This window comes from Haematobia irritans, chromosome 2, assembly GCF_050003625.1.
Source record: "Haematobia irritans isolate KBUSLIRL chromosome 2, ASM5000362v1, whole genome shotgun sequence".
Taxonomy (NCBI): Eukaryota; Metazoa; Arthropoda; class Insecta; order Diptera; family Muscidae; genus Haematobia; species Haematobia irritans.
The window spans coordinates 132,740,516-132,755,876 of NC_134398.1; positions in this window are offsets into that span (position 1 = coordinate 132,740,516).

Here is a 15,361-nt window from a genome sequence, read left to right on the forward strand (position 1 = left end):
AGGGGCCTCGCTAACCAAATCGGGGGATCGGTTTATATGGGGGCTATATATAATTATGGACCAATGTGGACCAATTTTTGCATGGTTGTTAGAGACCATATACTAACACCATGTACCAAATTTCAGCCGGATCGGGTGAAATTTCCTTCTCTTAGAGGCCTCGCAAGCCAAATTTTGGGGTCCGTTTATATGGGGGCTATACGTAAAAGTGGACCGATATGGCCCATTTGCAATACCATCCGACCTACATCAATAACAACTACTTGTGCCAAGTTTCAAGTCGATAGCTTGTTTCGTTCGGAAGTTAGCGTGATTTCAACAGACGGACGGACGGACGGACGGACATGCTCAGATCGACTCAGAATTTCACCACGACCCAGAATATATATACTTTATGGGGTCTTAGAGCAATATTTCGATGTGTTACGAACGGAATGACAAAGTTAATATACCCCCCATCCTATGGTGGTGGGTATAAAAATCTTTATAGAAATAAAATTTTGACAAAATTTTCTATAGAAATAAAATATTGAAAGAAATCTGAAGAAATAAAATTAAATAAAATCGTCTATTGAAATAAAATTTTTAAAAAAAAATTCTATGGAAATAAATTTTTCAAAAAATTTGCTATAGAAATACAATTTTGAGAAAATCTTCTATAGAAAGAAAAATTTTCTGAAAATATTCTATTAAAATAAAATTTTGAGAACATTTTCTCAAAACAAAAATTTTTAGAAAATCATCTATAGAAATAAAAGTTTCAAAAAATTTTCTATAGAAATAACATTTTCTGAAAATTTTCTATAGAAATAAGATTTATAGAAAATTTGCCATAGAAATAAAATTTTCAGAAAACTTTCTGTAGAAATAAAATTTTCTATAGAAATAAAATTTTCACAAAATTTTCTATAGAAATAAAATGTTGACATTTTCTATAGGAATAAAATTTAAAAAAAATCTTTATAGAAACAAAATTTTGACAAAATTTTCTATAGAAATAAAATATTGAAAAAAAAAAATCTGAAGAAATAAAATTAGGACAAAATTAAATTTTCTTAAAAATTTTAATTTTAGTTTTGTTTTCGTTTAAAATTCGATATAAATGAAATTTTGAAAAAAATCTTCTATAGAAATAAAATTTTGTGAAAATATTCTATCGAAATAAAACTTTGAGAACATTTTCTACAGGAATAACATCTTTAGAAAATTTTCTATAGAGATCAAATTTTGAAAAAAATCATCTATAGAAATAAAAGTTTCAAAAAAATTTCTATAGAAATAACATTTTCTGAAAATTTTCTATACAAATAAAATTTATAGAAAACTTTCTGTAGAAATAAAATTTTCTATAGAAATAAAATTTTCACAAAATTTTCTATAAAAATAAAATGTTGACATTTTCTGTAGGAATAAATCTGAAGAAATAAAATTAGGACAAAATTAAATTTCCTTAAAAATTTTAATTTTAGTTTTGTTTTCGTTTAAAATTCGACACATTTAAAATTCAAGGGATATTTAAGCACCCAAAAATTTTTAGCTAATAGGAGGTTCATTGATTCATTCGAAGAAAACAATTATTTTAACACATGTCCACAAAAATGTCAAATGTTGGTAGATTTCTTTTGGCATGAGTTCCAGCCGCAACAGAGACCCGCTATTTTAACGCTGACTATATATTCATTGATTATGAAAAATTAAGAAACCAAAAAATCTTTTAAGCGGAAATTTCTTCGATCACTAAAGCTACTGGGTCTCTGATGATGAGGCTGTTATTCAGAAACAATATCAGCTTAATCAGTCAAACGGCTAAAACCCCTGGGCAATGCGGATGTTTTCCTTCCACTGTCTTCATATCATTGCAGAATCAATGTCAAATATGATGAACTGAGGGATGGGACGTTGGAATCGTAGGAATTTCAAAATTCTGATGACGATGAACAGACAGGATACAAATGGGGTCATATGGTAAGAATACACTAAAAAAAATATTTACGTGATATTAAAGATTACGCAACCTAAATTTTAGGATGTGAAATTTACAAAATATTAAGGACAAATTTCTTTAAAATAATGAAATTTTAATCAAAATAAAGTTTATAATCTTTGGTTCAAAAATTTGTTTTCATTAAATTTAGGACACGAATTTTGTAAATTTGCGTCCCTTCATTAAAGTCGCATGTCTTTGAACAAAGGCTAATTTGCCTTAAAGTAAAGAAACACATTTTTGATTTAAAGAAATTGTCCTTAAATCAACTGAAATATTGAAACTTTAGATTTAAGATAAAAGCTCTTCAAATATAAGCTAAGACTTATTTTGAGGATTTAGCGTCTTTGGTTTAAAATTTGTTTGGAATTAAGAAATCATTTTTTACTTTGAAGTATCCGTTATAATTTGGATTTTTAAACTGACATTTGTTTTTACATGAGTACCTTTATTAATAAACCGCGGAAAGAGAATGACAATTTCATATGTTAAATGAGATCTGTATCCTAATTTTAATTTAATTGGACCTTGATTTAAAGCCAGAAAGGTCGCTAGAAAATTTCTTTATTTTAAAGAAGCCGCATCTTTGGCTCGGAATCAATACCAAAATCCTTATGGGAAGGTCAAAATCTCTGGATCCAAGTAAACTTTTTTTGAGTGTAGGCATTAAAGACGCTGTCTGGACCCGGAAGTTACGGAAAACTCGTGCCATTTCCTGTGTTAGCATCCATCATTATCCTTTAGAAGAAACAAAATACTAGGCTTCTTTTTCTTTCAGGCTCTCACCATATCTGCGGAAGGGTAGCTTACGGAATATATTTGCCTTCATCAGGGCCTCTGGGTGGATATGTTAAGTTATTTTTAGGAAGAGGGACCAATGAAAGTTCTCGAGCGACCTTAAAGGAGACCACCACAGAAGGAACAAGTTGAGACAATTTCATGATCATGGACATCAATTCAATTCAAGAATTGATGCCATCCTCTACAACCTAAACTAACCTTGGACCTAATCGGTCCATAAATAACAGGTTGGCTGATAAGTCCCCGGTCTGACACATAGATGGCGTCGCTAGTATTAAATGCATATTATTTTTATATAGTACCAACCTTCAAATGATTCGTGTCAAAATTTGACGTCTGTATGTCAATTAGTTTGTGAGATAGATCGTCTTTTGTGAAACAACTTTTGTTATTGTGAAAAAAATGGAAAAAAAGGAATTTCGTGTTTTGATAAAATACTGTTTTCTGAAGGGAAAAAATACGATGGAAACAAAAACTTGGCTTGATAATGAGTTTCCGGACTCTGCCCCAGGGAAATCAACAATAATTGATGGGTATGCAAAATTCAAGCGTGGTGAAATGAGCACGGAGGATGGTGAACGCAGTGCACGCCCGAAAGAGGTGGTTACCGACGAAAACATCAAAAAAATGCATAAAATGATTTTGAATGACCATAAATGAAGTTGATCGAGTTAGCAGAGGCCTTAAAGATATCAAAGGAACGTGTTGGTCATATCATTCATCAATATTTGGATATGCAAAGCTCTGTGCAAAATGGGTGCCGCGCGAGCTCACATTTGACCAAAAACAACAACGTGTTGATGATTCTGAGCGGTGTTTGCAGCTGTTAACTCGTAATACACCCGAGATTTTCCGTCGATATGTGACAATGGCTGAAACATGGTTCCATCACTACACTCCTGAGTCCAATCGACAGTCGGATGAGTGGACAGCGACCGGTGAACCGTCTCCGAAGCGTGGAAAGACTCAAAAGTCCGCTGGCAAAGTAAAGGCCTCTGTTTTTTGGGATGCGCATGGAATAATTTTTATCGATTATCTTGAGAAGGGAAAAACCATCAACAGTGAGTATTATATGGCGTTATTGGAGCGTTTGAAGGTCGAAATCGCGGCAAAACGGTCCCATATGAAGAGGAAAAAAGTGTAGTTCCGCCAAGACAACGCACCGAATCGCTTCCCCACCCACCATATTCTTCAGATCTGGCCCCCAGCGACTTTTTCTTGTTCTCAGTCCTCAAAAGGATGCTCGCTGGGAAAAAATTTGGCCGCAATGAAGATGTGATAGCCGAAACTGAGGCTTATTTTGATGCAAACCCGAAGGAGTGCTTCCAAAATGGTATCAAAAAATTGGAAGGTCGTTATAATCGTTGTATCGCTCTTGAAGGGGACTATGTTGAATAATAAAAACGAATTTAGAAAAAAAATGTGTTTTTCTTTGTTAGGCCGGGGACGAGGACTCAGCCAACCTGTTATATATAGCTACCATATAAATTCAAGCCCAAATTTGATTTCTTGAGCCTGGCGTAGGAAAAACATAAGATTCGGCCGTATATATTTGTTGATACAAATAGGTTTGATGTCTGCGCAACGATTAATAGTATTTTAAAGTTTTAGTATGTACACGGACGAAAAAGACTGTTTGGGTGTAAAAATTATATGTTTGGAACTCAATTTTTTTAACATAATATTTTTAAGTGCAAACATATAATGTTCATAAACTATCATAACATGTTTGGGACATATATGTTAATATGTTAGAACATATTATGTTTGGGACATAAAATGTTTATAAATATAATATGCTTAGATGCAAACATACATTAATTTAGAAATAGCCTATAAACATATATGTGTTTAGAAAGGGAGACCTAGAGAGTATGCTGCAAGTAAAATAATGGATGTATCCAATTGGCGCCTTAAAAATATATCCACAACAGAAAATTCCATTACAAATTTTTTCTACTAGTATGCCCTAAGGTGAAACATAATATGTTTGAACAATACAAAAAATATATTTTTTTGGACCAATCCTGAAAATATATGTGCTTGAAGCAAAATGTGTTTGGGTTATATGTTACAGAAGCGATTTTTTAGGGTGTAGCTTTATATATAAGGTGATATGCTGAAGAAAGGAGTCCTTCGAGAGGAGTTCCCTATATATAGTATCCCAATGGATTTCATAGTGATATATGTATAGTACATATATGCAATGACAAGCTGACATCTGCGCTTGCTATTGTATGATAACCTCTATAAAGTAAATTTTCCATTGGTGTTCCCTTATTCCACTTATTTGCTCTCTCTTGAAATCTCCAATCCAAAAATGCGACAACAAGTGTTTCTTCGTATAAAATGTAAATTTTATATTTTATTAGACACATTATAGCTACTCACTTTGTTTCTCTTTCGATGATCACATATTAATTGAACTTTAGCTGTGAAACGTGGAAACCGAAACTCATCACGAATCGATTCATCGGTTAACAGACGAATTCTCATGATATTTAGTAGTGTTTATGCAAATTTACAATTTTTTTCGGAATACAAAAGCGGACAACCACAAAAATCATGAAAAAAATGAACTCATTTCGTGAACGTGAATCCGTTCACATATCAAAAATGATCTATTTCATTTTAAACGAAACCCCATAAATATCGATGAAATACCAAGACTCCATCACCACTGAAAACAACCAACGAAGGCAACACCAATGTCCCACACACGCAGACCAAAAAGTCAAACAAATCGACCACAAAAAAGTAATCAAATCAAATCAACGCATATTTATTAAGTTTTTAACATTAATTTTTATTTCGTTTAAGTTTAAGTTTGTTTTCATGAGCGTTTTCATTGTTTCGCCCCTTACTCTTTTCGTATCGTGATATTTTAGGTTTGACGCATAAAGAGCTTGCGTTTTTTTTTGCTATAATGTCAATGCACAGTGGGAAGAATCAAAGGAATATTTTCAAAAGTAGGGTTGCAGTCGGTTGTCGCTTGAGCTTATCCGAGTTGGAAGGAAACCATATAAGATTCTCCATTAAAGTTTCTAGAACTTCGTTCAAACTAGCAATGTTCTTAGGAATGCTGTACACAAGATGTATAATTTAGTTCAATTTTCTTTGTTTCTATGCATGTCCGCCTGGTCAAAGTCTAGGCACAATTTTACTTCAATCGACTTCAAATTGGCTCAAGTATATGTTTTGGGCCAGAATAAAACCCAAATGATTTTGATTTATTTATTATACCCTCCACCATATGATGGGGGTATATTAACTTTGTCATTCCATTTGTAACACATCGAAATATTGCTCTAAGACCCCATAAAGTATATATATTCTGGGTCGTGGTGAAATTCTGAGTCGATCTGATCATATCCGTCCGTCCGTCTGTTGAAGTCACGCTAACTTCCGAACGAAACAAACTATCGACTTGAAACTTGGCAAACTATCGACTTGAAACTTGGTTGTTATTGATGTAGGTCGGATTGTATTGCAAATGGGCCATATCGGTCCACTTTTACGTATAGCCCCCATATCAACGGACCCCCAAATTTGGCTTGCGGGGACTCTAAGAGAAGCAAATTTCATCCGATCCGGCTAAAATTTGGTACATGCTGTCAGCATATGATCTCTAACAACCACGCAAAAATTGGTCCACATCGGTCCAGAATTATATATAGCCCCCATATAAACCGATCACCAGATTTGACCTCCGGAGCCCCTTGGAAGAGCAAAATTCATCCGATTCGGTTGAAATTTGGTACGTGGTGTTAATATATGGCCCCAAACACCCATGCAAAAATTGGTCGAAATCGGTCCATCATTATATATAGCCCCCATATAAACCGATCTCCAGATTTGACCTCCGATGCCTTTTGGAGAAGCAAACTTCATCCGATCTGGTTGAAATTTGATACGTGGTGGTAGTAGGTTAGGTTAGGCTCACTTAGACTATTCAGTCCATTGTGATACCACATTGGTGGTGGTAGTATATGATATTTAACAGCCATGCCAAAAGTGGTCCATATCAGTCCATAGTCATAAAGGGTGATTCTTTTGAGGTTAGGATTTTCATGCATTAGTATTTGACAGATCACGTGGGATTTCAGACATGGTGTCAAAGAGAAAGATGCTCAGTATGCTTTGACATTTCATCATGAATAGCCGAACGATCTGCCACAACGTCGAATTTTTCAGTGAATGGGCCCTAGAAAAGTTGGCAGAAAATCCGCTTTTTATCGACAAATTTTGTTCAGCGATGAGGCTCATTTCTGGTTGAATGGCTACGTAAATAAGCAAAATTGCCGCATTTGGAGTGAAGAGCAACCAGAAGCCGTTCAAGAACTGCCCATGCATCCCGAAAAATGCACTGTTTGGTGTGGTTTGTACGCTGGTGGAATCATTGGACCGTATTTTTTCAAAGATGCTGTTGGACGCAACGTTACGGTGAATGGCGATCGCTATCGTTCGATGCTAACAAACTTTTTGTTGCCAAAAATGGAAGAACTGAACTTGGTTGACATGTGGTTTCAACAAGATGGCGCTACATGCCACACAGCTCGCGATTCTATGGCCATTTTGAGGGAAAACTTCGGAGAACAATTCATCTCAAGAAATGGACCGGTAAGTTGGCCACCAAGATCATGCGATTTGACGCCTTTAGACTATTTTTTGTGGGGCTACGTCAAGTCTAAAGTCTACAGAAATAAGCCAGCAACTATTCCAGCTTTGGAAGACAACATTTCCGAAGAAATTCGGGCTATTCCGGCCGAAATGCTCGAAAAAGTTGCCCAAAATTGGACTTTCCGAATGGACCACCTAAGACGCAGCCGCGGTCAACATTTAAATGAAATTATCTTCAAAAAGTAAATGTCATGGACCAATCTAACGTTTCAAATAAAGAACCGATGAGATTTTGCAAATTTTATGCGTTTCTTTTTTTAAAAAAAGTTATCAAGCTCTTAACAAATCACCCTTTATATAGCCCCTATATAAACCGATCTCGCGATTTGGTTTTGGAGCCTATTGGAGAAGAAAATTTCATCCGAGTCAGTTGAAATTTGGGACATTGTGCTAGTAATGACCGTTAACAACCATGCCATATCGGTCTATAGTTATATATAGCCCTCAGATAAACCGATCCCCAATCACACAAAAATTGGTCCATATCGGTTCATAATTGTATATAGCCCACATATAAGCGACCCCATATTTCAATTCTGGCTCTCTGTATCGTGCAAAAAGTCCATATCGATTCGTAATTATTTGTAGACTTACCTATACATACCTTTTTTGTCCAATATATACCAGGTATGGACTAACTCACAATATAGAAAACGATGTTAAGAAGTTTTAAGATACCACAACCCAAGTAATTCGATTGTGGCTGACAGTCTTTCGTAGAAGTTTGTACGCAATCCATGGTGGAGGGTACATAAGATTCGGCCTGGCCGAACTTACGGCCGAACATACTTGTTTCATTTAGGGTTCGATTGGGATGCCCAAATTGAAACAGATTTCTAAGAGTTTATCCGAAACTGGTTCCCGACGACCTGTCTATGAGGTGCTCCTGCTAAACTGTCCCAGGACGTGTCCTTTGGGATGAGTCCAAGACGCGTCCTAAAATGTAAATTTACCCCGTCAATGACAAGACCATGTTAAAGTGACCGGTCCCTTCCATACGTTTTGACCAGAACTGGGACTGGTCTATACACACCAGGGACTAGTCCGGTTCTGTGGTTGATCCATTTTCCGTAGGGTATATTCAATTTTTATTACGATACTTCAAAATGTGAATTATTAAATACTTTCAGTCAGAAAAGAACAGTGCTTGATATAAACGAAAGGAACTATTAATTTGGAACAAAAATTATGTTTTTACTGCAAAACTAAAAAAATTGCAACTAAATTTTTTTCGCGATAAAAGTTTGAATTTTTCTTGGTAATTAAAAAAACTATAATAACAGTGTTTTCGATACAAGTTTTCCTTATTTCATTGCGTGTAGTTGTTATGGTATACAAAAATACGATATCCTAAATTTTATTGCTATCAGCCCACTGTGCACTTTAACTTAAACCATATGAGTTTGGTTATGTTTATAAATTAATACATTTGAGAAAGAAATATTGAACGTGGTCTTTCGCTTTCGTGGTCACTCACTTTTTATTTCACCAAAAGCCATAATGCATGGCAGTGAGCGCCACCTCATTCATATCAGAATGTCTCCGGTAGCCACCACCATAACGCTGTCGCTGGACCTACACCACCATGCACCACTTCTTCAAAACCTCTGGGCTTCTATATATCTTTTCTCCAACCAAAGTGGTTGGTGGACGATGGACGGGATAGAATGAGTTTTTAGGTTTTTTCCTATATATTCGTTTGTTTGTTTTTTTTTTTATTTTATTTGCGTGTCATTCCGTTGTGTACGATCTATGTTTTGCTTTGGGTTTCGTTTTGATTCAGCGTTCTGTTTTAGTCTCATATAAATTAAGTTGACATTATTAAATACATCACCGACATTCAAACTGTTTCGAAAACTATTTATTGACACTCATTTGAATAATTTTATTGTGCTAGCATAGAGTCAACCACATAGCCAGTCAGCCAGTTAGCCAACTAGCCAGTCATCCCCACGCAAAACAATAATTTAAGAAATAATTAGCATTGCCCTATGGGGTAGCGACAGGTTTTATAGGGTAACGACAGTTATGGTATAGCCTATGTGAAATTGTAAAATATGGAAGCATATATTCACAGAAAGTTTTAATTTTGTGGCAAAATGTTTGTATTGATTTCGTTTTCTTTTCAGTTTCAATCAATTTTTTAAGTGGCAATATATTGGAGATGCATTTTTCTGTGGACTAGGAAAAGAGAGTAGAATAATAAAAGAAGCACAATGTAAAACAATCTTCAGGGGGATTTACTTAAATACATAATCCGTAAATGCACACTGTATCTTTTAGGATACGACCAGAAAAAAACTTACGTCTTAACATTTTGATCCAATTCTAAGAAATCAAAACATGATAATGCTGTTCTAAAATATGTTTTTTTTTTTTTTCTGAAAATCTAAAGTATCTGAAACCAAAATTGAAAATCAAATTTTTCCCGAAAATTCAAAAACATATAATGTGGAGAATAATTAATATTTACCAGAGATAAAGGTAATGTTAGGTTAGGTTACCTAACCTAAGGTAATGTTGGTAAAAAAATCTGTAAAGTGTAAAAATATCCTATATTCTCCATTGTAACTACACCCAAAAAAAGTGAACCCACCGTGGCCAATAGCATTCGACTTAACCATGAAAAAACTCTCTATGACCTCATCTTGGGTAACGCACCTGAACTCGAAATCGTTCCTCTCAGATAAGATTCCTCCTATGCCGTCATCCGTGTCATAGAAGGATGTGTCCGTCGGAGGGGCAGGGATATTAGTAAACATCTCGTTCAAGTCATTTGGATCACCTTGATAACCGCCCGATGACCTAGACTTCCCAACGCCAATATCATGTATAATTCTCCATTTTTCCCTGGAATCTAAAGCAGAATTGAAACGCATAGAATAATATTCAGTCTTCGCCGCATTGATATTTCTGTTCGCTATTCTCCGCGCCAATCGATACTCCCTGCCATTTAGTTCATAAAATTTTTGAGACATACCTAAAGAAAAAATCTTTGGGCTGGGGAAAATTTCTTACAAAGTTTTAAAAATGAACTAAAACAAAATAAAATTTTTGCAATAAATATTACTTCATTTTATCATCAGTTTTACAACAGACTTTTTTTCTGTGTACGCTTCGCACATCTGGCATTAGTTTCTGTGGCCGTGCCTTTTTTCTGACCACACGCTACCGTACAGCAGCATGTCATTAAGAGAATCTGTTCCTGTATTACTCAATGCGCCTGAGATACACAAACACGCCATTCACTGAACTTTATCTAAGCTTATCGGCTGCTGAAGTGCCGGCAACCAGATCACAACACCATATAGCATTGCAGCTCTAACCACTGTCGTGTACAGCCAATGCACAATTTTCGGGATTAGTACCCACTTTTTCCCTATTGCCATTTTGCACGAGTACAAGGCTGCCGTAGCTTTTCTCTCGAAATTCCCCTTTCGTGTAAAGTATTTTCGTTTAGAGCAAATTAATACGAATATATGAAAAGCGATTCAATGATGGTTTCTAATATTTTTAATTCACTTTGAAATAAATCTTTTTGGGGTCAATAGAAAACTTTGCTTGTCTAAAATTTCGTTCCTCAGAAAAGAAAACTCTTCTTTCAGTGTAGAAGTTGGTCTAACAGCCTAAGTATTCCTTGATCAATATTCAGAGTTGTCAATCCATTTAATATCGAGCAAGGACGGACGTTATTGAAAAAAAAGTGTAGCCAAAAAAGTAATGAAAATGTTCTTTTTGGATCCGGAAGTGGTGCAAAATTGACGCAGAAGCGATGAATTTAACATGGGCTTGTCATAGGACGGAAGTCCTCCATTTCACTGAATTTGCATCACTTCTTTAGGTGTGATCCGAATTCAATGTTTTGGATGTAATGTTTGGATGTGATATTTTGTCAAATAAATAATTTTTATAATTTTTTATAATTTTTAATGGATTCTAATCATTATCGGAAACATTTGACCTCAAATATTTTCAAAAATTCACATTTTTTTCAGATTGGATTTAGCATTTTTTTTCGACAAAATTTAAATGATTTGTATCATTTTATGAATTCTTGCTCTATTTTTAACATATTTGAAAAAAAAAAAAACAGTTAAAATTACCAATTAAAAGTATGAAAAAACCACGTTATAAAAAATTGAATTAAAGAAACTCCCTGGGTAGCTAAAATAAAGAACATCATTGGGAGTGCATCTTCTGGAAGTGCTTTTAAAGTTGTGCTTTTGGTAGAACTTCCAAATTTTTCTGCTGGGATTGTGTATTCAATGTCAGATAGTGAGCTTTCTATAAGAATGACTAGATCATGCAATGCGGTCTTAGTAGACCTGGCCTTCGAGTAAGCATGTTGTCGTTTCGAGAGCAATCTTTAATCGAAGTTAGTTCGAAGTCTCTACAGAGTCTTAAGAAGGAATGAGGATAAGCTGATTGGTAAGAAATCCTTCCCGATTTAGGTATGTTTCCCTCCACTTTTCTGGAATATATGCTAAGTTGAAACAGCCCATATATATCGCCGACAACCACGGGATAATTCTGTCAATCATTGCTAGTAACTCCACCGGAGTATCTTCTTTAAGTTCAAGGGTTGTGAAAGGTCCAAAACTTTTTGAAGCTTATACTTATTCTAGATTCGGATAAAATGTACTCGATAGGAAATGACCCCAGAGCATCTGTGGATTTTCATATGTTCAATAGGACCTCCAGCGTCTCCTCACTGGACGTTGTACAATTGCCCTCCGATGTTTTAATGAAACCTGGAGCGAAGTTAGTGGATGTTAGTACCTTCAGTAGTCTGGAAGCCTCGAACGTATTCTCAATACTTCTGCAGTAATCATTCCAAGAGTTGTGCTGAGCCCTTCGCAGTTCTCAGTTGTTTCCTCTCAGATTCTTCCTGTAAACGTTCCAATCCTCTGGAGCTCTTTCTTGTTAAAGAGCTTCCTACAGGATTTCCTCAGGAATTAACTCCGCAGGATTAACTCCATAGACCACAATTGCGGTCAAGTTTTCCCCCTTGGCTTTCCTCTAGAACAGGCAGCATTCATTGGAATGTTGAAGGCCTTTGAAATTGCCTCCACGGTTTGTTAAAAATTCTGCACAGTGCTTATATTTATCTCTGGTATTTCCGGTATCACCATATTGATTGCGGAAATATGGTCTTTGAAGTACGAACAGCCAATTACAAACTGATTTAGCGATGATCTGAAAGGCTATGTTCCCTCAAAACTTGCGACTCAGATATCTTATCATTCAGTTTCGGAGACGTGACGTCGAAAACTTCTTGCCTTTTTTTTTGTGACGAAGGTCGGTGCATCTCCCTTATTGCAAACTACAAGGTTATTACGCAAGATAAACTTTATTAGCGACTCTCCTCTTGCATTAATATCACTACTTCCCCAAATTCCATGATGATCTGCTAATTGCAGTGTAGTCTCTATACAAATAAACTAATCGGTATATTTCACTGGACTCAAAAATGCCAAAAATCTTTTGATCACCATAATAAGAATTTTCCGACATTTTTTGTAAAAAGCAATTTTAATTATTCATATTTTTGAATAAATCTTAAAGTTAAAATTAATAATCTATATCACCGATAACCACCGGATCATTCTAATTTTCAGATGTTTCAATAACAATTCGCCACTATATTTCCTCTAGCATTTACACCTTCATGGCATTTTCGAAATATTTTCATCTACTTCGATTTTACCATCAGATAACAACCAAACCTTGCTTCCTGCTTTATGTGATTTTATGAATATCTTTTAGATAAAAATGTTGTAATTCATTTGTTATTCACACTTTGGGGAAAAAAGTCAAAGACAAAATCAAATAAAAATGAAACATTCAAGCGTCTTTATTGACTTATCTATACACCACATTCTGTTTTACATTTCCAAATCTCACTAAAACGGCATACTCCAACTTTAAGCTGCACCTGTGATTATTTTTACCGCCTCCGAGTTTTTAGTTGAATTGAAGCTTATTTTTAATTTTTGGAAAAATAAAATTTGATTTGTTTGCATGTCCGTCTTGATTGCAAATTTTGTTTCATGAAAATGTGCATTGGGGCATTTTTTGTAAATTGCACAGTGACTCAAAGAGAAGTTTTAAGATAGAGTCAATGTGTAGTTTTTTCAAAAACACTACAGTCGCATACGGCTACACAGATTCTAAGGCAAAGAAGGGTAGAATTCCACAAAGGTTTTATAGAATACGCAACTCAATTAAAAGGTTTGCATACATAGTCACCGTTGTGACTAAGGGTCATGGGTTTAATCCCATATTCGACCTAACACATAAAAGTTCAGCAAAATACTATCATCTACAACCGAATTAATTGGGTTACCACCCTTCCCGATAGTAAAGTATCTTAAATCTTCTTAACATTGTCTACTAAATTTTAAGTAATTGAATAGGGGATCTATATTACATAAAAAATGCAGATTTAATAGCCATATAAGCCAATTGAGTTCTTGATCGGTTTATATAGAGGAGTCTATAAATAGTTATGAAGTTATATGTACCAATTCTCGGGCCAGTTTCAACCGGAATAGATGAAATTTGCTCCTCCAAGAGGCTCCGCAAACCAAATCTGGGAAACGGTTTATATGGGGGCTATATATAATCATGGACCGAAAATTTCAACCGGACTTGATGAAATTTTCTGCTCCAAGCAAATCTCAGGGTCGGCCTATATGATGGCTATACCTAAAAGTGGTGCGATATGGTCCACGTGCAATACCATCCGACCTACATCAATATCAACTACTTACGCCCAGTTTCAAGCCGATAGCTTGTTTCGTTCGGAAGTTAGCGTGATATGCACAGACGATTGGACAGACGGTGGACGGTCTGGGACCTCATGAAGTATTGTTACACACAGAATGACAAAGTTACTATACCCTTCTTTTTATGGTGGAGGGTATAAAAAGACGAATATTTTTTACTGCGTTTTATTTTTATAGCCAAGTTACAAAAACTCCTCCAATATAAGGACGATGTCAGCACTATTTAAGAACTGCTTCTGATTTATTAAGACCAAGTTAGACTCAGCCGGATCGGATGAAATTTTCTTCTCGTTGAGGCTCCGCAAGCCAAATCTGGGGATCGGTTTATATGGGGGCTACTATAGACCGATGTGGACCAATTTTTGTGTGATTGTTTGAGACCATATACCAACACCATGTACCAAATTTCAGCCGGATCGGATGAAATATACTTCTCTTAGAGGCTCCACAAGCCAAATCTGAGGGTCCGTTTATATGGGGGCAATACGTAAAAGTGGATCGATGTGGCCCATTTACAATACCATCCGACCTACGTCAATACCAACTACTTGTGCCAAGTTTCAGGTCGATAGCTTGTTTCGTTCGGACAGACGGACATTCTCAGATCGACTCAGAATTTCACCACGACCCAATATATATATATTCTTTATGGGGTCTTAGAGCAATATTGCGATGTGTTACAAACGGAATGACAAAGTTAATATATCCCCCCCCCCCATCCTATGGTGGAGGGTATAAAAAGGAAGACGGCTATATGGTAGCGCTGTAATGATTCCAATATTCGAAATTATTATGTGCTTTCTTAAACACGCTAAAGTTGCAATGATTTCCTCATGTAAATGTACTGCTTCTGAAAGCGCTGAATTTCATACAAAGAAGAAGCGCATTTAAGTGAGTTATTTCCTTATAAATTCATCAGTGAGTTCTTCGCAGAGTTAAGCGCTGATTGACTTTGACTTGCCTTACAAAGCTGCTGAAAATTCAGCAGGTTTTTTGCTGGGTTATTTAAATATACTTGTTTTGAAAATATTAACTGCTAAATTTGTTTGCTATTTCCGTGAATTTAGCGGACTGACAAAATGATAACAAGTCGGCAAGGTTGTATAGG